General features: G+C 41.6%; 1 protein-coding gene across 7 annotated transcripts in view; it reads left to right on the plus strand.

Moving 5' to 3' along the window:
• LOC144822547 (caspase-8-like) overlaps window positions 1-21,669 on the plus strand; it is a 235,519-nt gene that overhangs the window by 44,891 nt on the left and 168,959 nt on the right. For 3 of the 7 annotated variants that reach the window (XM_078680210.1, XM_078680209.1, XM_078680212.1), the window contains one exon: window positions 20,554-20,635. The exons of the other annotated variants lie outside the window; for them this stretch is intronic. The gene's annotated coding sequence lies outside the window, so the exon portion shown is untranslated. The remainder of the gene's footprint in view (window positions 1-20,553; window positions 20,636-21,669) is intronic. 7 annotated transcript variants of the gene reach the window in all.

The following is a 21,669-nucleotide window of genomic DNA, read 5'->3' on the forward strand; positions in this document are numbered from 1 at the left end:
ATGCATGGCGCGCACACAATCCCACTACTAAGATATACTCATACTACTCTGGAACACATGATTTGCACGTGCGGCTGGATAGATACATGGTATCAGCTGATCTCCCACCCCTTATCATTGACACACGATACATGGGCCGCACCCACTCTGATCACAACCCGCACATACTAGATATAGCATGGGAACGGCCACATCCCCCCCATCCCCACCTGGAGGCTACAGCCAGCCCTATTACAAGATGCAACATTCCGAGATTCCCTCCTCGCACAAACAGCGCAATATTTTGAGGACAACGCAGGCACAGCATCCTCCCCCCAGATCGAATAGGACGCTTTCAAGGTCGTGGTCAGGGGACACTGTTTAGGCACACAAGGACACATGCAGAAACAACTAGAGAGCGACTTGACACAAGTGGAGTCCCATCTACTCCAACGGGAACAGGATGCAATTAATGGCGCTGACGGCCCCCTACTGACGGCGCGTGCAGAACACGCTTGACTGATGGAACGGCTTCGTAACCTTAATTACGCAGCTCATTCAGCGCGCACGCACCACCTCAGCGACAAATCAAGCAAGCTACTAGCTAATCAAACAGGAGGACCGTGCGAAGCCGGTGTCAGCGATAAGCACTACTGAGGGTGGGGTGGTCTACACACAGAATAAAATACACACAGCTTTCACGGGACACTACAAATCACTATATAACTCCCGCCTACGAGTCCCCCACGCAGATATCGTGGAATACCTCTCGGATTTACATCTACCACAATTGACTGCTGCGCAACAAGAAGACCTCGGAACACCCCTCACATCTGAGGAGATTTGCGCAGCCATTTTTAACTTGTCCAATGGCAAATCCCCTGGCCCGGACGGGCTACCCGCCGAATTTTACAAGGCCTGCTCAGAAGTCCTCATTCCTGAGTTATTGAAAGTATATGCTGCGGCCATGGAAGACCCCTCCCTCCCTCCCACACTGAATGAAGCTAACCTTATCTCCATCCTCAAACCTGGCAGAGACGATACGCACATGGGCTCCTACCGCCCGTTGGCACTCTTAAACACTGATTACAAAATACTCGCCTCCACCCTAGCCTAGAGGCTGGCCCCCTTGGTTCCAGCGCTGGTGCACCAAGACCAAAACGGCTTTGTTCCCATACGTAGCACCTCACATAATATTCGCAGACTGTTTCGTTTACAAGAATACGCCACTCGTCAATGGCCACGATCGTGGTGCCTAGTACTGGACCTCGAAAAGGCATTTGACTCAGTGGAGTGGCCATACCTAGCAGCAGTGATGGAAAAATACGACCTAGGAGATGGTTGCACAGACATGGTCAACCTGTTGTATCAAAGGCCCACTGTACGTGTGCGCACGGGCAGACTCCTCTCGGATACCATTCAAGTGCGAAGGGGCACCAGACAGGGCTGCCCCCTGTACCCACTACTGTTTTCCATGGCTATGGAGCCTCTGGCCACGATATTGCGGGCACGAGGGGAGGAGTGGGGAATCCTGATGGCGGATGTTATACACGCAGTCTCGCTTTATGCAGACGACCTGCTTCTATACGTCAAAGATTTGAACAACATCCCGAGATCTCTAGCTGAAATATTCCAGACCTTTGAGGACATGTCAGGCTTAAGAGTCAATTGGACCAAATCGGGCGCCTATCCATTTAGCCCGGAGACGCCTGAATGTGATTTGATTCGGGGGCGAAAGACTCAATTGGTATCCCACAACGTTCCGATATCTAGGAATACACATATACAGGAACCCATCAGATGACCGCAGATGACCTTCTGGAAAACCCTGCCCCTAAATGTGCCAAGCCGAGTGGCGCTAACGAAAATGATAGTCCTACCTATTGTATTACTACGCCAACATCCCGAACTACGTCCCTACCAAAGTGTTCCGTGAATTGGAAACCCTACTTCACTACTTTAATTTGTTTATCTATATGATCCCTGCTACAAGCTAAACCTATTCAACTCCTATTGCTAATTACTCATGTAATCGTACTGATAATGCTATGTAACCCTACCTCACCGAGCTTGACTATATGACTATGACACAAGCTAAGCCTTATGCACCTCTTAATGCTAATTGCACAGGCGTTAGGAATATATTTATCTAATCACCCCTGATAACATATCGCCTTCTACCTCATATCTGTGTTGTTGTAATAATTGCTATTATAATGTCAATCTGTAATCTTTTTTATGTTAAGCGCTCTGATACCCACGGGTCTTGTTCGCGCTATATAAAACACTATAAATAAAATAAATAAATACTTCGCGGCCTACTCTGGAACACGGGTAGACCCCGTGTAGCACTGACGAAGCTGTATATGACCACTGAGGCTGGGGGCCTGGCGGTCCCCAACCTGGAATTGTACTATTTGGCAGCACAACTGCAGTGGGTATCGGGATGGCTGAGTGGCAGAAACTTGGAAGACATGGCCACAGACACCATTCGCTGGACACGCACACAAATCTGCACGTTGTTCCATCCCCTGGCTAAGACCCCCCGCCCTATACAACTACACCTAGCGGTGGCGTACAGGTGCTTCCTACGCTGCTTAAAGCTAACCCAAGCGGTGAAGCCGTACGCCCCGGTGCTCCCCCTACTGGGCACTCCCAGAGGAGATGGAGTGGTAACGGAAACCATGTTGGGGAGATGGACGCAGGCGGGAGTGGAGACATTAGGAGACTTATATGCTGACGGAACCTTACTCACTTTTGCTGAACTTGCAGCGGACACAAGCTTACCAGCCGGACAGTTTCTGACACATGCATCCCTAGTGCGGACGCTAGCGGATGCCTGGGGCGACATTTCTGAGGTACCGCCAATGCACCAGTTCATGCAATATCTACATGTCATGGGTAATATGGTACATTGGCTGGCACAAGCTCTCTTGGTACATACGCAACACTCCACCCAACAACTAAGAGACAAATGGGAGGCGGACAGAGGAAGGGCCTGGACGGACAAGGAATGGGCAATGGTGTTGAATGGCCCAGTCAATGTTCCACGTAACTCCCATTTTAAGATCATACAATTTTACATTTTGCACCACACATACCTGTCGCCAGATAAAATTAACAGATACTTCTCAGTCACCAACACAGCATGTCAGAGATGCTCCGTGACTGGAGCAGACCTGTTACACATGCTCTGGCTGTGCCCCAGCATCCAATCGTACTGGGACACGATCACAACACTGCTGACACAATGCACGGACGAAGACATACCGCACACATGGGAAGCCTGCATTTTGGGACTCTGTAAAAGAACTAAACTGAACAAAGTACCAGCTAGGTTTTGGGATCTGGGACTTGTCATGGCCAAACGTCTACTTACCAAACTCTGGAAACACGGCGAACCCCCATACATTCGACACTGGTACGCGTCTTTCTCCAATTGGGCGAGGGCGGAAGGTACAATATTGCGCCGAGAGGAAACGATGGGACTGAGAAAATTCCCCATTGCACAACTCTGGGATGCTACACTGAAGTCCTTCCTACAAGCCAGTCTAGCACAAGGAATCACTTGAAATAAGACCCACTTTCGGAATAGAAAACAGACATGAGGCATGACAGATATCCCATGTGCACAGCACCTCCTCCTTCCCCCCCGCCTACAACTAGGCGCACAGCATAGCATGCAAATCTACAACACAGCAATGACACCAGGGAGTACAGCATATTGTATCTAACAACCCCACGTGCACAGATACTAACGCTTCCCTGAATCATAGACACGGCTGCGTTGTCTCTTCCCCTCTTCCTCCCCTCCCCCTAGGCGGGGACCCCGGCCCCACGCGTTGGAAATGGCCAACATCTTTGCCGTGACCTAGTAAAACTCCCCCTGCGCTCACACATCGGCACTCCCCACACTTCATTAACATTAGCACTAACGTTCACACCTCATTCTAATTATTTTTGGACCCTTTTCGTTTTTGCAATTCCCCCCCCCTCCACTTTGTACACCTAAAGAAGACTTTTTTCGTTCTTCTCCTTCTTTTCTCCCCTGAATTATCCCATCCCCCTGTTCATACAATGGTTACGTTACAACAACCATGGTAAATTTCATTGTTGATGAAACTCTTCTAAATTTGCATATGTGATATTGGCAATTGCACTTCATTTGACACTCAGTACCTTCCCTTAAGCTACCGTGAAGCATGATACACTACGCATTGACTGCAAGGTATGACCAGGAAACACGTTACCCTGGGGAAAACATGCAGACCCACACCACAGCTTATCATTACATCCTCCCCAATACTATCCCCAATATCAGACGACACCACACATACAGAGACCGAAGACACACCATATACAACCTCAACAGTCTATTTGCAAAACCACCACTGCGCACAGTCTCCCGAAACTTTTATGCAAATTGCTGTTGAACAAAGCAGTCGTAAACATGATGTAAAAGGAATACGAATACTGTATAATTTCTTTTTTACAGTCTTCAACTGTTTCTTGTCGTTATATGTACTGAATATAACTGCCAATGATTAAGAAATGCTAATAAAATATATTAAAACAAAAAATTAGCAAAAAATACTCCTGAAATAAACATGGGCGCCCTCACTTAAGTACCTGCCTGAAATATTGATTGATAATATTACTTACATAGCCCCGAAACTGATAAAGAACCAATCATGCTGCATACCTATCTCACTCCCCAGACATCAGTGTGTCAAAGTCTTTGACCTTCATCTCAGTGTATTAAAATGTTTGTAGTGAAAATTAAGAATGTTTATGTTCTGTATTTCAGTACTTCCGGCTTCACCACACTGCAGAATGTTCATAGATACTTCCCATCTGTATTGTAGATCTTACTTCAGAACTTCCGTACATTCCTATCCTATCCAGTGTGGTTAATCCAATACTTTCGCAATTCAATTAAAATTAGAATCTCTTGTAGACGTTTTTCAACTCTCTAAACCATCCTGTAAATAGTCTGCATTTAAAATCAAATATCCAACTGATTTTACTTACATCTTCTGATGCTGAGGTAATCTGCTTTCTGCACAGCAAATCTGCGTACAATGGATTCTACCGTTTTTAGTCCCAAATGACAGCAATTCCTTTCTGCCTGAGTGGTTGAGCTAGTGAAGAGTTCTTGAGCTATGGGTTCATCCACGAGAGATTGAAACCGATTATTCAGGAATTTAATTCACAAAAAATGTCAGCTACTGTTTTTTTTTAAATTATGTATGGGATTAGTATACTTCGAGATAAGTTCCTTAGTTTATGCAGAACTAGCCTGGGTTATCAGTAGCTCACACTGTCTCAAGCTATGGTTGGAAAAATAGATTCTTGGGTTGCTCCATCATTGCTGCCAAAAAATATAGTTGTAGAGCCTGTTTCCTTTTCATAATTGGCAATCTTCATTTCTTCCTTCAGTTACTTCATAACAACTCACTCATTAAAGAGTGACCTTTTGTAATCTTTCTTGCACCAAAAATGGATATTTATTAAGAGGAAATTTATTTACGTGAGGTAGTTGTTTGATTAAATAATTCACAGACTAAATGTAATTGAAAAGTGTCACCTTTTGTAGCGGTACATTCTGTCTAAAATGTTAATCATTAAGATGAGTTTACCATGCCGAATTAGTTTTTTCTATAATCACAATAGTGATACTGCCCTGTTGATGAATGACTAGAAAATCCTGTATTTGAAAAATTAACGTAATTGAATTGATATTGGGTAAAAATAAGACCCCTTGCTAAGACGCTGTACAGTTTATTCTCCCAACAATTACCAACAGTCTTCAATTGATTAGCTTATAGTGGACATTGAACATGGGCCAATGGTAACACAATGCAAGCCATGCCATTCTTTCTAATGTTCTCTTACTTTGTTTTGAGCATTTTGTTCTGAATATTGTCATAAGAGTATCCCCAAGGATGACATTTCCTTTTTATTTTGATCATTTATTACCTCTTTGTTTGTCTTTGTAGACTCTTTACCCTAGGATCCTTCTGATCGCCAAGGCAATATCCTCTACCTTGTGTTCAAGGTTATCAAAATTTGAGTACATCCACACATTATTCACTTACAACACTACATCCATAGAGCATTTTCCATGACTATAGTTTTCTGCCCACATTCAAGTGTATAGAGCAAATATGGCTGCTGAAAGAGGGCAACCCTGTCTTGTTTCACTTGTAATCCTAAGATTGTCTGTTAACATGCCATTAAGGTTTTAGTTCTTATTAACTTTAATTTTAGTTTCCAATATACATTATCTTGCGATGCATACCACCATCCTGTCATTGTATTTGCCAGAGAAACTCTCACCAAATACAGACAAATTACGTTTGGTTTGTCAGACTGATAGTGCTTATGACTTATTGAATAAGAAGAGATGGGGGCCTTCCTTTAGAAACAGTATTGGTTGACAGGTACCTGCTCCTCTTGGATAGTTATTTTGTTTTAGATAATAAAATATTCAATGTGGGCCTCTAGATCTATTGTGCCTTTTTCACAGGCAAAATGTAATTGAAAAGTGGCACCTATTGTGGAGGTAGATTCTGTCTGTACAAGTTTGCAGCCCAAATTAGCTTTTTCTACAGTCACGATAGACATTTAATAATTTACCATTAGCTTAACATATGAAAGGGGTCTTTATTTTACCATTAGTTTCAGTGTAGCATATCATATAAATAAATAAATGTCTTACAGAGAATACCGACAACTAGAAAATCCAATATTTGAAAAATTAATATAAATTGATTGTCTGGTAAAAGAAAGGCCATTTTTTAACAAGCTATACAGTTTATCCACACAAGAATGATCAGCAGCCTCCAATTGATTAGCTTATAGTGGCCATTGAACATAGGCCAATACACAATGCAGTCAAAGCCATGCCATTCTTTCTAATGTTCTCTTACTTTGTTTTTAGCATTTTGTTCTGAATATTTTAGGGGGATTTGAACGTAGGTTAGTTGTAACACAATGCAATTAAAGCCATGTCGTATTTCTGATCAAATTCTTCACCTTTTCTTTTTTTATAATCTGTTTTTTGTTGATATTTTACATGCAATCACCTGATCCTGTGCAATCTCCTTTGAATTATACAGCTGTAAACAAGAACATCTAACAATGTAGTTGTTTGTTAAAAAATCTACAATATAAAGAATATTGGACCACTTTATGATGAATAATGAGAAAATCTTCGGTATAGTAACTGGAATATAGTGTAGTTGGAGGTGATCCGAGGCCCCTGGTCTTCAGAACTAAAATAGCTCACCTTAAAACAGACTTGATTCATGGTGAAAATTCTCCTTGAGGATGTACTGACCTAAGCAAAGTCTTACTGATTTTTCTAAACTGTTTTCATTGATTTTACAAACTTTAGCCATCAGTTATATACACAGTATTATTAACGACTAGGTACAAATCAATGTGATGTTGTGTACATGCAATTGTCTCTAGATCATATTTCAGCCCTTCTCTAGTAGTCCATACCGGGTGGTACCATACATCCTGTGAAGGGAAGAAGAGAACTGTGCCCGGTCCACCCCAAGCCTTCAATTTAAAGTTAGGAGTACTATAGCTTATGTATACCAGCCCACCTCGAGGAGACTATTATCATCAACCATTATGGATTTGTGGAGCAGTCATGTCAGTGCATGCTTCTCCATTTATCTGAATAAGCATTGTTCAATCGAGGGCTTCATTAAACAAATTTATTAGGTCGTCCCTTAGGTATGGAATAGGGTTTTTGCGCGGCCTGGCTCTTCAGCTACTGCTGTCAGCCATTTCTTGGCTTCTTCCTTTCATCTACACGGGGGATCTCCGGTGCAATGCTATTCCCCATGCATCAAGGTCAGATCAAGAAATTTGGAGTCTGACTTACCCTTTTTCGGTCATGGGTATAGACCCAATATGCAGGCCTCAGAAGTGTGCACGCCTCTTCTTCCCGCCACCTAAAGCAGTCTTACTTAGAAAGCCTTTTGGGTTTCATAGCTGGGACACTGCTGCCACGTTTAAGAAGATTCAAGCACAGAGAATGAAAAAACATGTTAAGCAAACTTGAATTTGGTAAATGTAGTATCACCCGTGGTAAATTTTCAGCTTCTAGAGTATTATCATTCCTTTGTGTTCGGTGTTACATGCACTTTGTTCCCACAATCTTTAATTTGTGGTTTGTTGTTTTATGAAGAGCTCTCGCTCTCCATCTGGTTACCTAGCACTGACCACAGATATGGAGGAGGAGAAAGAGTTGCAACATGTAAACAATGATAACCTTAAATTTCTACTCCTGCATTTCAAGTGGCGGCAGAGGTTAGAGCCAAGGCCATAAATTAGTTATCAAGCAGGAGATAAAGACATTCAACGTTCAACTCTGAGGAAGTATGATACTCACTTCTAGGTGTTCGATAAAATGAGGACTTAGCGACTAGACAGATTAGCAAAATGTATAGTTATATAAAGTCTAGAGGCTTCTGTTTTGCTTCGGTACATTTTATTGAATTGCATAGAACTGTGAGAGGGTGGCTTATAATAAAATGTGTAGACAGTAGAGTCATGGTCCAATATCTAAATGGCCAATTTAGTTCTTGCTGAAAAAGCTCTAGGTTCCATGGCCCTGGCCTCAAGGATCTTGTAAATATAGAGTATCAACGCGTGCAAGGTTTAGGACGAGTATTGATGCCTGCGAGGAGATAGATGTGCCTCCGTTTTAAGGCGCGATCTGTTGCAAATGATGCAATAGAGGTCCTTATTGGCATTCCTGCCATACTGAATAGAGGAACACGTTATATGTGCAATTATCCTAAGCAAAATCATACTTCGTAATCCTGTTCAAATACAGAAAGTTCATTACAGTCACTGAATGCACTTTTGATAAGACGGTGTCACGTGTGACCAAAGGAATATAGTTTGCATAAAGTCTTTTTCTCCAACACCGAATGCCCTTAAGGTACCAAGTTTCTTGGTGATGAGGCATTACTATGTGTGCGTTATAGCATAAGTGTCCACGCTAGACCATATTCAAATCTAAACTCCTATGGTATCGACGGGGCACAGCAGGATTTATTCTAAGTCACCAAAGAGGGGGTGTCGTCAGACAATAACTGCTATCTTTTTGGGCGGAAGATACTAAGGCGCTGATTTAGAGTTTGGCAGGCAGGTTACTCTTCCCTCATTATCACATGTGCATTATATCCTATTGCACTTCTACTAAGACGGGCAGGATATAAGTCACTTTTGTAATGGAATAACCCATCTCAATATTAGGCTCTAAATGACATTGAATTCTATCATCTTGAATGTGTTGGCATGATTACTACAGATGGAGGAGCACACAGAATGAGAAGCTGTTGGATTCCTTGCTTCTATTAGTACTTTCATCTCTCTCTACATTGACAGTCTTGTGATGGGGATTTCATTTTCATCTTCAGAAGATCTGCATAGTGACCCCTTTCAGAGGTTAAAAATCACCCTTTTGCCGGCATGCTGATGATGTAAAATCGCAAGATTCTGCTGACAGAACAATGCACATTAGCAAAGGAACCCACCCAGAGACTCTGGCAGTGATAGATTTCAGTTAGTGACAGCAGAAGATGAATGCTAACAGCTAGTAGTCCAGAATGTATTTCTACCATTGTACATCAGTGAACACACTGTACTGTAATGATTCTACATAGATTGTAATTGACTATAAGATTTCTTACATGACAATTTAACACTTTAGTCCATGATACATTGTGCCTCTTAGTAACTCTCCAGAGTTCTAGGTTCGCCTCCTAGTACTTGTAACCAAATGCTAAAATTGTACTGTTGTCCTGGTTCCCAAAAAGGAAGGGATGAAACTCTTACATTGTAAAGATACAAACAAAAGTCAGGGTGTGACACCTGTGACATTATTCAGATTCCTAGCTATCATAAATACACCCAGAAATCTTAAACAGGGCCCTCTCATCCAGGGTAGAAAAATTGCTCTCTGATAAGTAATATAACTACAACACTAGTGACAAAAACATGACCTCCTTTTCTACTCACATTGTTTTATGTTTTTTTAGTTTATATATATATATATATAGCGCAAACTAGACCCAAAGATATCCGTTATCCGAGTGCTTTACATGAGCACCAGTTTCGTTACAAATGGACACATTCATTTTTTTGTAAGGCACGGGGAGGGGGGGTTGAGTGATTTGCCCAGAATCACAGGATGTTGAGCGTCGTTGTCAACACTCGAACCCGGTTCCCCAGCTTCGAGATCGACCACTCTAGCGGTAAGGCTAACTGCAGCTTTGGAAAAATTTTAACGAGTAATAAAATAACTCCTGGCATGCGACCTCCCTTCTTCAAATCTTTTTGCCCATTGTGACTGTACCTATCGGCCCTCTGCCCTTTTTACACCCCAATCATCAGGATACTCTTTCCCTACCTCCCTCAAACTGATGGGATCTAAACAATTGTATCTCCTGTAATAGTGTAATAGCTCTTTTTATTGACTCCCCTCCTTCTGCTAAACACCTTATCACTCTACTCAACATATTGACGACTGCTAGATATCTTAGCTCATGAAGTCTCAACTGATCCACCTTCCCTTATACCTCGATATTTTAGACACACATCTTCACCAACACTCTTTCGCTTACCTGCCGCACTGAGCAGCCCCCAGCAACCTCTTTGGGCTGCAGTATCACAGTTATTGCTCCTCCCTCCATAGCTCCTCTCACCACTGTATACTGACCTGCTCTAGCCTTGTGAGTAAACTGCCTAGTAAACCCTGCTACCCTGAAAAGACAATAGTGCCATTTCAATTTTGTTAACGGCTCCATCAGTCATATTTCCTCAGATGTGATTACCCGTCCCAGTCTAACATTTGCCCTACTGAATATTCAAGCTTCTTAACTAAGACGTGGTTAAATCACACCTCACACTTACTCATGGAAATTGTTGTTCAATCTAAATATTCAGGCATTAGACAAGATACACTTGGTAAATCAGACAGGATGATGCCTCCCACTCCACATTAGAGCCTTCTCCTCTCGGCACACCCACCTGCTCAGCACCAGGATACCATAGCGGGTGATAGTGCGCTTTACATCTCAACATAACATTACATGCAAAAGACGCGTTTTAGTGCTTCTTAATTCCTTCTCTACCTTTCTTCTCCTTTGAACTTCTACAGGATGAGCTCATCTTTCCCAACATGGCCAAAATGGGATGTCGGAGCCTTGTCAGGCACCCCAACCTAGGATGCACGGCCAAAATGTATATGCGAACCATCCAATAAAGTTCAGATCGTTATCCATTTGTAAACCAATTTCCAGAAATAATACATGCTTTTTGTTTCCATTTTCTGCTCCAAATTCATTGCATGCCTTCCAAATGGGATGTACCATAATCCTCTCATCTCTGAGCTAATGATACCAAAACACCTCCTCTATTTGGCACTATAGTACTTGGTGACTTTACCATTGACCGTGATAAGACTTCAGACCCTACTACTAAAGACTCCAGTAAACTTGAAAAAAGACATCATCCTGATTTCATGTGTCTCGACCAACTGCACACGTTTCCTGTCAAAGTCACAGTTCAACAATGCTAAGAAAAGTTCCAAAATTGTCTGAAATCTTCAACCTGTAGGTCTTACCTTATTTAGACGATTAATTCCAGTTTCAATGAATTATGCTTAATTGTTTGTTAAATAAAATCATCAAAATTAGAGAATAACTCTCAAACCTGAACCGAATTAGCAGGAAGCACTGGTCCATACAAATGAAGAAGTTTGTGGATCTTAAACTCTCTTAAAAGTGACCGCCACATAGATCTTATTTCCGTTAATTTCTGAGGATCCTCTCTTGTCTGTTTCCAGCACCAAGCCGTCTTTGTACTTTGGCAAAGCAGCAGAGATGAGATTTTCAAAGAACTGGCCCAATCTTTGCTTTTACACTGGCTATCTGTAACAAAGTTTTCACTTCAAAAATTGTGTTGTACTGTAACATTTCAAGGTAGCACATCTTAAGGGTTCTGCTGGATCTAATACAACATAGGTGAACTGAGTAATAGTTAGGGCCACTGGAGTAAGGTCGCTTGAGTTATAATCAATCTCGGAGTGCCTCAGCGATAATAATGGTTCAATTTAATGTTCACAATGACCTTAAAAGGAGAAAAAAAAGACACTATGCTGCCATTTCACCTGCTATAGATGAAGTCAACCCGCTCGCCTTCCAGGAAAGCTGACGTCCATAGAGTAAAAGAGTATATTAGCTCTCCAACCTGCCAGAAACCCACAAATAGAAAGAGTACTCTCATCTTAAAGTCTTAAAGCGGCTAAAGGTTGACCATCTTGCAGGGGTGCTCGGATCCTATTTCTATCTGTAACTTGACTTTCCTCGTTTCTGTGTCTCCTATTTCAACCGAATCCCCTCCCCTCTGCTCCTCTCTTTTCCCCCTCTGGAACCTCTCGCGCTATTCACCCCTCCCATCCGTTTAACTGGTTTTAGCAATTTGCTCAGTCATGGATCCTAATTCCCTTATAGCACCTGACCCCAAATGAGCTGGCTGTCTGAAACGCTTACAAAATTGAGAACCCACCCTATCTTACAAAAAACGCTTCCAAGAGCTTAATACACAATCATCTTCAATTTCACCCAGAAACTCTAGTTACTGACCCCCACTTCTGCTACAAAAGGAGCTATTATAAGTGATCTTCCACACGAAAAGAATAGCACAGTGGAAAAATACAACATGGTCTAAGACTCTCTGGAGCCCCCTCGCTTACTTTGCAGAGCAGACACAACCATCACCATATATAAACAATGTGGGGAGCTGGGCAGCATTGTGGGGCAGCATTGTGGGGCTGGGATAGGCTGGAAGAACTTACTCTAGCAGAGAATACGTTTTTAAGGTGTTTGGTGTCACTTCCCCAGAGCACACCACTCCATCCATAAAGTTGGATTTGGGCGGTAAATCTATTGTCGATTTGGACAAATTACACCCACTGCTATTTTGGCAGAGAATAAGATCGACCCCAGAACTGTGCTCCTATGCTACCACACTAGAGGTAGCTAGTTTCTTCACTACATCGAACAAGATATGCTGGATACAAAAACCAACAAAGGCTTTTAGAATGCATCTGGGTAAGAGGCCAATGGGATACTGCTAACCCACCCAGCACAAACCAAGTGAAAGCCCTGTATTGGGACTGGGTAGCCCAAATTGAATCCAAGAACTTATCAAGGGGTAGGCTAACAGCAGAATTTGTTGATTTTAAAGTGATTAGACCCCCCTGAAAGGCTACCTTGACTTTATCCAGTCACAGAGTGACAGGAAACTCTACATGCATTTTTGATTTGGCACACTTCCCCTGAACTCTTTTAGCAGCACTTGGTCTTGAAAATAATCACCTTCTAAGTCCTGCCCTGCCCCAAATAAATGTAATCAATTATGCATGTCTTATTCGCCTGTCCTGCATATTTTCGGCCAAGAGCCAGGTGGCTTATGCCCATCTGTAAGCTACTGAGAACTAGCAAGCACGGTGTAGCTCTGCATATCCTCAATCTGACGCAAGACCTCACTTGCAAAATTTCTAGGTCACATGTGGAGAATCAGGAAGAAAGCCCAGAAAACCTTGTTTATCACCTACATAATTAGTTTTAATATTGTGATTTTAAGTAAAGCCTTTTTGTCTTGTATACTTGGGAGCTGTTTTGATGTTCTCACATACATATAGGTGGCTTAGACAGCATAGCGGATCCTACTGCCATTTTCCTTCTTAGTGGTGGTTTTTGTTGCCATTGCCCCTATTTGTACAGCATGAAGGCATATTTTTAAATACATTTTAGCTGGATATTCATATCAATCAAATTGTGCACAACGGCTGGGTAAACTAATTTGACTAGAAGTCCTCAAAATAATTGGCAATCTTAAACCGTCCTCTCACACAAAAGACCATGTACCCTCCAATATTATCCCCACCATTAAACACATCATCGCCCCATTCTGGACAAACATTATCAACACCTCACTCTCCACGGGCTGTGTCCCCACCTCCCTTCAACTTGGAGAAATCTCGCCCATAATTAGAAATCCTAATGCTGACCCAAATGACCTAAACAATCTCCGCCCTATCACCAAACTCCCCCTTCTCTGAAAGGTCCTTGAAAAATGTGTCCTACTACAACTTGACAAACACATCGAAAACTTCAACCTACTTGACCCCCTTCAGTCTGGCTTCAGGAAAGGCTGCAGTACCGAAACAGCAATGCTCAATGTCATTGATGACATCCATCAATCACTTGATAATGGCGAGACCTGCTTTCTTATCCTCCTTGATCTCTCCTCTGCGTTCGATACAGTCAACCATTCAGCCTAACTCAATGTTCTTAGGACCCGTTTCGGCCTTAATGACACCGCCCTCAAAAGGTTCACCTCATACCTTCAACACCGAACTCGGCAAATAAAAATTCAAAATTGTCTCTCTAACCCCTCTCCTGTCTCCCTTGGAGTCCCCCAAGGATCTATTCTCTCCACTTCCCTCTTTAACCTCTTTATGGAATCCCTCACTCTCATTCTTAAACAAGCAGGCATCAACTACCACCTATACGCTGATGACACCCAAATATATTACAAGATTAAAACTCACACTGACATCTTACACCTGAACAACGCCCTTCAGAAGATTCAATCCTGGTTCCAGTCAAATCATCTCAAACTAAAACCAAACAAAACTGAAATCATCCTCTTCTCCCCTAAAAAGAACTGTCTCCCCATTCAATCATGGATTTCAGACCTTAACGCACTCAACTGCTCACTCACACTGTCAAACTCCGTCAAATCTCTTGGCATTACTATCAACAACACCCTCACCCTTAACGTTCACATCAAAAACTCTGCCAAAGGAGCCCTCTTCACTCTCCGTCCTCAAGAAAATCAAACCATTCTTACCCATCGATGATTTTAAACTTGCAGTTCAATCACTGGTTCTTTCACGTATTGACTATGGCAACGCCATCCTCAACGGAATCCCCAAGGTCCACCTTGCTCCAATTAAAGCTGTTCTCAACCTTGCCGCCAGGCTCATCACAGACTGCAAACGCTTCGATCATATCTCCCCAGTTCTCAAATCTCTTTAATGGCTCCCTATCGAAGGGAGATCAACTTACAAAACGGCCTGCATTACTCATAAAGCCCTCCACCAAAACACTCTGCAGTACCTATCCAAGAAACTCCTCATTGCTGGTACCACTCGTCCTCTGAGAAGCACCAACGCCCTCCTCCTAATCCCACCTCTGCATAAAAAGAAAACCACACAATCTCGCTCCTTCTCTGGCAATGCCCCTACTATCTGGAATATCCTCCTGAAAAACCTGTGCTGTAACCCCTATTACGCCAGCTTCAAAAAAGACCTCAAAACCCACCCCCTTAACCAATAATGGGGATCCTAACCTGTGCCCGACACCTGATCTCTTTTGACTATACCATATTTGTCTCAGTAATATATGGCCCTCTTCCTGTACTCCACTCTACCTATATTACCTGTATTTTATTGCTTCAACTCCTGTTTCATTCCTCCTTGATTTTGTAATTTATGTTTTTTACTTTGTTATTATGCTTTTTATACCATGTTTGCCTTATACTATCCTGATCATGTAAAGTGCTCTGATACCTCTGGGTCTAGCCAGCACTATATAAAACTTTTAAAATAAAAAAATAAAAATATATCTTTTGTGCAAAACTGTATATATTGTATATATAGCATCTTGCACTTTTATGGTCTAATGACCAAAATAAAGTTCTGTGATTGATTTAACAATGTGATTATCCTCATCCTGTCTTCCGAATGCAACTTATAAGTATTTTATGACATTTTCTCCAACATCAAAACTCTAACTTGTTATGACTCCGCCCCCTCCCAAGGTCGTCCTAGCTCTTCAGGCAACCCACAGGAACCCCAAGCAGTATCCTTGCACATCCTTGCCTCATTAAGTGCTCTACCCATTCCCCCTCCACAGTGAGCAATGTACCAACGGTACCAATTCTACTCCAACTCTTGATGGGTCTGAGTTCCCTTCCATTGGGTCTGAGTTCCCTTCCATTCTCCAACAAACTAGACTACAGCACCCATGCCAGACCCCTAGAGCAGCGATCACGGAGTCACATAGCAACCAAAGTAACTCCATCAACCCGACTATCCTCGATCTTCGATACTACTAGCTTGCCTAAATCACTCCCCATAGCACATTCGATGACACTCTCGAGTGCGAACTACCAAACCCGAAAGCAACATGACCCATACAGTCCCAGCACTCCTACTCAGGCTGCTCATGCGCTCTATACCTCCTAACTTCTAGTTTAACTCCAACCTGACCCCCCTCTACTAGTTTTCTCTGGTGAGCAGTACTCAAAACACCACAACTCTGTACACTCCCTTGCCCCCACTCCCTGCCCCCTGATACAAACCCCAAGCACCTGTTCCCATAACTCACTAGAACCCGGACTTGACTAGATTACATTGGACCTACAGCAACTTAAACCAGACTTACAACAAAGACTAATAAACATTACCTCAGAATTGGCGAACAATTGGTGGTCCACAGGACCCCTGAGAAGAATGTTCACAACTTTTGTAAAGAAAGATAACCCCATTAAGTGCATGTTAGTCCATTTATTTAAGCAGCAGATATCGGCCCCTGGAAGCTCCCTGAGATCAACTAAAGCTGGTGTGACCATTCTGGATCTCCAGCAGAACACAGTTGCATCATCGCTCAGTAACAATCACCATGGACACTATTATGGATCTATACCAGGATGCACCCTGGTGATTACAATACAAAACATAACACATCTCCTTTCTTATTAAGAATTTTCTTTTGTTTTGAATTAACTAAACATTACATGCATGAACAATACTTAAATAGTATTCTAAACATAGTCCTTGTGCCACTAAGGTTTCCGTCTTAATCTCTCACTCATTTTACCCTTGCTTCCACCATCATTATCCGTGTCAAGGCACACATTCCTTCTCAAGCATTCAGATTCCTCCATCCTGGAACACACTAAAACTCTCCTGGTATTCCACCTTTTACCATCCACCTTTTACCATCCGACAACAACACGAAATTACTGTGTGTTTCTATAACTTTCATAGGAATAGAACATTTAGAAAACCTTTTCTTGATCACCTTTCCAACTAACACCCTCACCAACATCCTTTTTGAGAATCTCCTATTAGATCTCAATATCTTATCTTCACGTCTTTGTAGTGTGATTGGAAACCTTCCATCCTTTGACGTATTTAATTTTCTTTTACTTTTCTCCTTCCATACCTTTCCTTCCATGCAGGAACAGTTACTGTGCATGGTACTATTCCCTTCAGTAAACAGAAAGGCGTCTCACCCTTTACTGTATGTTGAGTTGTTCTATAATTCCACAACATTTCCTTCACCGGCTTTCTCCAACAAATGCTGCTGGAAATGGCTAACTGTATACTCTCACCCAACACACGGTTAAAGCGCTCAATGAGACCATTACTCCTGGGGTGATAAACAGGAGTTCTGGCTTGTTTAATACCCCATTTTCTTTTAGAAAAACATTAAATTCCTCAGATGCAAACTAAGGGCCATTATCAGTTACAAAATCTGCAAGACAACCTTCCTTACAAAAAATATCTTTGCAAAATGCAATAACATTTGAGGTTTTCACCTCACGCATAAAAGCAACTTCTGGTAGTTTTGAGTAATAATCCATCAGTACAGTGGCAAATCTCTCATTCAATCCCAAACACTCAAAGGGACCATATATGTCCATAGCCTGTCTTTCCAAGCTCTTTTGGGCCATTCCACAGGATTAATTGTAGTCTCTTGCAAAAGATGTGATTAGTCACTACAAGTGCACGCAACACAATTTCTGACAAATCTCTCTCTTTGCTTATCCATTCCTGGCCACCAGAAATACATCCTAACTTTTCATGGCAGACATTCCACAGTGGCCCTCGTGCATCATCGCAATCAATCTACCACACAAAGACTCCGGTACAACCAACTTATCACACTTTCTTACTATACCATCCATAACTGATAACTCTTTCCATACATGTTGATAAGGAGCAAGATCCTAGTCATGCATTCTTCCATCAATTTTGATTAACTTATCTATTACCTTTTCTTACATGTGATTAGTTACTACCGCTTCTTTCCATTCTTTTTCGTCTATGGCATGGCACACATCTGAAATTTCAGCAACCTCCACTCATCCTCCTCTCACATGGTCGATTTTTAAGCAGTAATCTGGACATGCAATCTGCATTTATGTTTCTAATTCCTGGAACATACTGTACAGAAAAGTTATATTCTTGTAAACAATGTAACCACCGTGCTATACTAGGTGTGGCTTTTCCTGCACAGAATGTGGAAAATAAATCCACCAAAGGTTTATGATCTGTTCGTAATTCGAACTGGGTGCCCCATACAAAAATTCTGAAAGTTGTACCCCCCACCAACATGCCAAGGCCTCTTTTTCTATGACAGAGTAAGGTTTCTCTGCACCTTTTAAAGCTCTTGACGCAGATGCCACGACTCTTTCCCTTCCATGATCCCTTTGCATTAATACCGCTCCTAAGCCATATCCACTAGCATCAGTGACCACAATAGTTTTGTGATCTGGATCAAACCGTTTAAGAGTTACAGCTTTGGCTATTTCTTTCTTTATAGAATCAAAAGCATTTTGACATTCTTCTGTCCAAGTATATGTGGCACCTTTCTTCCTTATATTTCTTAAAACATGCAAATTTTCTGCAAAATGATGTACAAATTTTGCGTAATACCCCGCCAACCCAAGGAACGATCTAAGTTGATGTTTGTCACGCGGAGCAGGAGCTATTTCAATAGCCTCCACCAAATCATGTTTTGGCTTAATTCCACTGAATGCCAAGGTATGTCCCAAGTATTCTACCTCTTCTTGAGAAAATTTACATTTTTCTAATCCTGTTGTCATCCCAGCTTTTTCTAATTTTGTTAAAACTTTGTTTAGCACTTCATTATATTGAGACATATCTTTGACCCAAACTAAAACATCATCTTGAAATACTAAGACATTTTTCTTGTTACCTAGTGTGGTTTGCATCACTCTTTGGAATACAGCTGATGCCAATCCAAATGGCATACGTTTAAACTCAAATGCCCCTTCTGGTGTGATAAATGAGGTTAAGTGCTTAGATTCTGAATGCGATTTCACCTGATGGTAAGCAAGTGATAAGTCTAATGTGGTGAAATACCTACCCCCATATACACCCGTCAACATTTCATTAATGCGAGTTAAAGGATGGCTATCAATCCATATACATTGGTATAAATCTCTCAAATCCACACACACCCAGATCTTGCCATTAGGTTTCGTGGCGATAACAAACGGACTAAGCCATTCTGAAGCCTCAATAGGCTCAATCACATCATTGTCGCACAATCTTTTTAATTCACACTTGAGCGCTTCTCTCAGCTGAACATTCGTTACTTTGTGAACTATTGTTTTGACATTTTGTTTGAGAATAATTTTGTATTAACATTTTTTAGACAACCCAAATTTCCATTAAATAATTTGGGAAATGTATTCATCCATTTGTTAACTTCTTGCGTTATCAATACCTGTTGTGAATGTTTTGGATCTATTATCATCCTCAACGTGCGCTGCTCTTTCCAACCTAATAGTGACTTTCCTTTCTCAACTATGTAGACTTTAGCCATTGCATGCCTGTCTTGAAACAATAAATCGACTATAACATAACCTATTATGGGTAACTTGTCCCCATTATAACCTTCTGGTTCAACATCTTTGGAATTTAATTTGAGTTTTCGGAGCCTTTCCCATGTATACTTATCATGATAGTGAACGGTGAACAAGAATCTGCCCAAAATTGTACTTTCTCACCATTTACCAATACATCACATTTCGGGGCAGAGTAATTTCCTCCTGACACCTCTGAAATATTGCATGTTTGAGTTGAATACTCTGTGATCATTAATATTTCAATTTCATCTGTGGTATCATTATCCCTATTATCTGAGCATTTACTGATATTTCCTAAAGTATTTACGGAATTTTGCATTCTCTTGCAAAATGACATGTTTTGTTACATTAAAGCATTTATTAGTAGTGGCAGGACAGTAGCTTGCCTCTACTGTGTGTCTGTTAACAACACATCTAAAGCAAATTCTTTGTCTTGGTACATTTTGCCTCCCTTTTATGTCTCTGATTCGCCTTGTATAACGCGATTGACTTTTTTCATACTTGACTTCACATACTTTCTCGGTATCTACATTTGATTTGGACACATTACCCCCCAACTCGTTTACATAACAGGAAGTATTCTCCATACGTAATTTCTCTTTTATTCTTAAATAGCATTACCTATTTATCATTTGGTCCCGTATGATCTCATCTCTAAGATCTTTAAATTTGCATGTAATCGCTAATCTATGCAATGTAGCAACATATTGACTAATCGCTTCTTCAGTTTCTTGACCTTGGCAAAAGAACTTTCGTCTTTTGACGACAAGGCACAATTTCTTTCCATAGCTCTCCTCTGAAGTCATCAAAGCATCTTCATATTCATCAGCTTCATCCCCTGAACAATCAGCATCTCTGCCCACAGGTGTTGGTAAGGTTTAACAGTTTCCTACCCTCTATACACCAATAACAATTTTTCAAAATTGCTAATTTCCTCTTTACAATGTATACATCACCCCCAATCGCTTATAAGTAAGTCACAAATGATTCCTTCCAATCTTCTCACTACATGAGGGGAGACCCTGGTTCCTGTAAGAAAATTGGTGGAGGAGAAATATTCTGTACTGCCATTTTCCGTAAATATCTTTATTGAGATAACCTGAATAAATTATTTTCAAAATGTCCCCGCAATTAACCATTTAAAAAAAAAAAATCCCAATTTTGTACTCCTTGGCATGTAAATTAGATGCTCCGACAGTACTGTTCCTCTTGCCTCTTCTTTTTTTTTTTTTACTTGCAGCCTTTCACATAAAAAAAACACAACTTATGACCCACCGTAATTTGTGTAGGGACGATTGTCCTCATGTAGCTGACAAAAGTAAACAGCCGAGTTCTCAAAAGGAACTGCTGAAGTATTCCAATGCAGGTCACATAAGAAAATGCGCTCAGATACACGCTCCAGTAAAAATGCCCAGATCACTGTTGCCCTAGTGTTCATCAAGATGGCGGCATTTGTACCCGATGACGTAGAGTGTCCCATCATTCACTAGGGTAGTTTGAATCATCCGGAACTACCTCACGTATAAAATCGCCAAAGACTTGGAGCGCGTCAGGAAATGGAACGCTTCCGTGGTTGCCAGGTAGGTCGAGTGCCTCTTTTTAAATGCAAACAAGGACACAGTGCTGCATGTGAGAATGTCAGGTGCCTATTTCAAAGATCCACGACTCCAACAACATTTAGGCTAACCCGCCGATACTCCCAAGTAGCACAAAATCCCAACATAGAAATTCACGTACTGTAGCACTGGATACGTGGAATGTGGCACACTATCCTTTTCTGAGCTGCGGGGGCCGTAATTTGATGTGGCGATTTTCATGCCTTCTAAAAATCGTTTTCATAAAAATTTCATTATGGGTGGAGTCTTCTTCAATCCATCCCATCCTCGTCGCCATTTTTGTAAAGAA

Source organism: Lissotriton helveticus, chromosome 3_1, assembly GCF_964261635.1.
Source record: "Lissotriton helveticus chromosome 3_1, aLisHel1.1, whole genome shotgun sequence".
NCBI classification, from domain to species: Eukaryota; Metazoa; Chordata; class Amphibia; order Caudata; family Salamandridae; genus Lissotriton; species Lissotriton helveticus.